This window comes from Giraffa tippelskirchi, chromosome 5 (assembly GCF_054371585.1).
Source record: "Giraffa tippelskirchi isolate mGirTip1 chromosome 5, T2T-mGirTip1v1.2.pri, whole genome shotgun sequence".
Classification (NCBI taxonomy): Eukaryota; Metazoa; Chordata; class Mammalia; order Artiodactyla; family Giraffidae; genus Giraffa; species Giraffa tippelskirchi.
Genome location: NC_137279.1, coordinates 64,378,689 through 64,381,441, shown reverse-complemented (window position 1 = coordinate 64,381,441; position 2,753 = coordinate 64,378,689). Strand labels below are relative to the sequence as shown.

The window sequence follows — 2,753 nt, the reverse complement described above, 5'->3', positions numbered from 1 at the left end:
CATGAAAAGATGCTCAACATCACTCATTATAAGAGAAATGCAGATCAAAACCACAGTGAGGTACCATCCTATGCCAGTCAGAATGGCTGCTGTCAAAATGTCTACAAACAATAAATGCTGGAGAGGGTGTGGAGAAAAGGGAACCCTCTTACACTGTTGGTGGGGTTACAAACTAGAGCCACTATAGAAAATAGTGTGAAGATTCCTTAAAAAACTGGAAATAGAACTGCCATATGACTCAGCAATCCCACTGCTGGGCATACACACAGAGGAAATCATAATTAAAAGAGACATGTGTACCTCAGTGTTCATTGCAGCACTGCATACAATAGCTAGGGCATGGAAGCAACCTAGATGTCCATTGGCAGATGAATGGATAAGAAAGTTGTGGTACATATACACAATGGAATATTACTCATTATTAAAAAGAACACATTTGAGTCAGTTCTAATGAGGTGGATGAAACTGAAGCCTATTATACAGAGTGAAGTAAGTCAGAAAGAAAAACACCGATACAGTATATTAACGCATATATACAGAATTTAGAAAGACGGTAACGATGACCCTATTTGCAAGACGGCAAAAGAGACACAGATATAAAGAACAGACTTTTGGGCTCTGTGGGTGAAGGTGAGGGAGGGATGATTGAGAGAATAGCATTGAAACACATATATTACTATATGTGAAATAGATGACCAGTTCAAATGCGATACATGAAATAGGGCATTCAAAGCTGGTGCACTGGGACAACCAGAGGGACGGGATGGGGAGGGAGGTGGGAGGGGGTTTTGGGATGGAGAGACACGGGTACACCTGTGGCTAATTTTTGTCAGTGTATGGCAAAAACCACCACAATATTGTAAAGTAATTAGCCTCCAATTAAAATAAATTAATTAATTTAAAAAATTAAAAAAAATAAAAAGAAATGCTGTGGTTGAATGAAAAAACTGAAAAGGTTAGAGTAGTGCCTAGAATAGGAGCTCCTCCAAAAACAAAAACCAATATCCTGACCTCAGGAACCTAAGAATGTGATATTTTATTTGGAAAAGGGTCTTTGCAGATATTAATTAAAAATTTCAGGATGAAATCATCCTCGTTTATCCAGGTAGGCTCTAAATCCAGTGGCAGGTATCCTTGTAAGAAAAACGTGGCAAGGTAAGATCTCATGGAGACAGAGGCAGATTTTGGAGTTATGAAGCCACAAACCAAGGAAATCTTGAATCACTAGAAGCTGGAAAGAGGCAAAAAGGAATCTCCTCTAGGAGAGGAGGCCACAGAGGGAGTGTAATTCTACCATTAATTGGCTTTTGTATTTCTGGCATCCAGAACTGAGAGAGAAAAGTTCTGTTGTTTTAAACCACTCTTTTTTTGGTGATTTGTTATAGGAGCTCTGAGAAACTAATACAGTGACTATGGATTTGGTAGAAGAATATTGAGTCTATTATTCCTGTGTTAAGCCTCTCTCAAAATGAAGTTAGTATCTGGAAAACAGAAAAAAGCAAGTAGGGATAATATGAGATATATCAAAAGCAGTATATAAAACAATATATGCAGTTGATCTATAAGATATGAAATATTATGCAAGTAAAGCTATGTGTCTCCCTTTCTTCTATTCATGAGAAGTTTTTAAAATGCAATGAGAGTATAATTTTACTAATAATAGCTATTTTTGCAACCAGTTAAGCCAACTGTGCTCTTTTCCCCATGAGGGCCCAGTGTGCAGTAGCTGCAGACAGCTACTGGAATATTCAATTCCTACATTTCAATCTTGGAGAGTTGGATAAAATATTTATCATATATCAGGCTCATATCTTAATCCTTGGTAGTGTATGCAGCCTATTGCTTGTACAGGTAGCCATAAGGGACCTTGGAGACAACTCTTTCCAGTGGACATTCAAGACTGGCATGCTGTCCCCTGTCTAGGCTCCAGACAGATATGTGCGGTGCTTTTGGAAAGCCCCAGGGCACAGTGGCCAGGGTCCACACTGGCCAAGTCGTAATGTCTATATCTGCACCAAGATGAAGAGTAAGGAGCATGACTGAGGCAGTCTGCAGAGCCAAGTTCAAGTTCCTTTGGTGCCAGAAGGTCCACATTTCCAAGAAGTGGGGATTTACTAAGTTTAATGCAGATGAATTTGGAAACATGGTGGCAGAAAATCAGCTCATCTGATGCATCTTTAATTGTGGTCCCCTGGACAAATGGCTGGCCCTGTACTCATGAGAGCATTGGCGCTGTTTGCTCCTTAATTTTGCCCACCAATGAATCTTATTTTCCTGTCAAAAAAATTAATAATTATTGTTTTATCTCAAATATCTTCTTTCACTTCATTATTTGATGACAAGTACATTCAGTTTTACTTTAATGCCTAAAAATGAACATATGGCAAAATAAAAATATGCCAAAATTGGCATAATTATTTCTGGGAGAAAAGAACCCACACTTTCACATGTAGCACACCATGCTACCACCCCTAATTATTTCTGCTGGAATATTCAATTCCTATATTTCAATCTTGGAGAGTTGGAGAAAATATTTATCATATGCCTGGCTCATATCTTAAATCCTCAGATCAACCCTATTGGGATTGATATATCAACTCTTGCTCTTGTCCAGAGAAATTACTGACCTCTATAGTCAGTTCAGGGCAATTCAAAAATTTAAAACTAGGTTTGTTGAACTTCCAAGACTGTACTATTTCTCCTTCACCAGATATTTTTGAAGCAAGAAAGGAAGGTGCACTTTAGTTATGTTT

The 2,753-nt window shown here is 38.3% G+C and overlaps 1 pseudogene; it reads left to right on the top strand.

Annotated features, from left to right (window-relative positions):
• Positions 1-1,669: 1,669 nt before the first annotated feature.
• On the top strand, positions 1,670-1,879 carry LOC145508106 (small nucleolar RNA SNORA70; annotated as a pseudogene).
• The last annotated feature ends 874 nt before the right edge of the window (positions 1,880-2,753 follow it).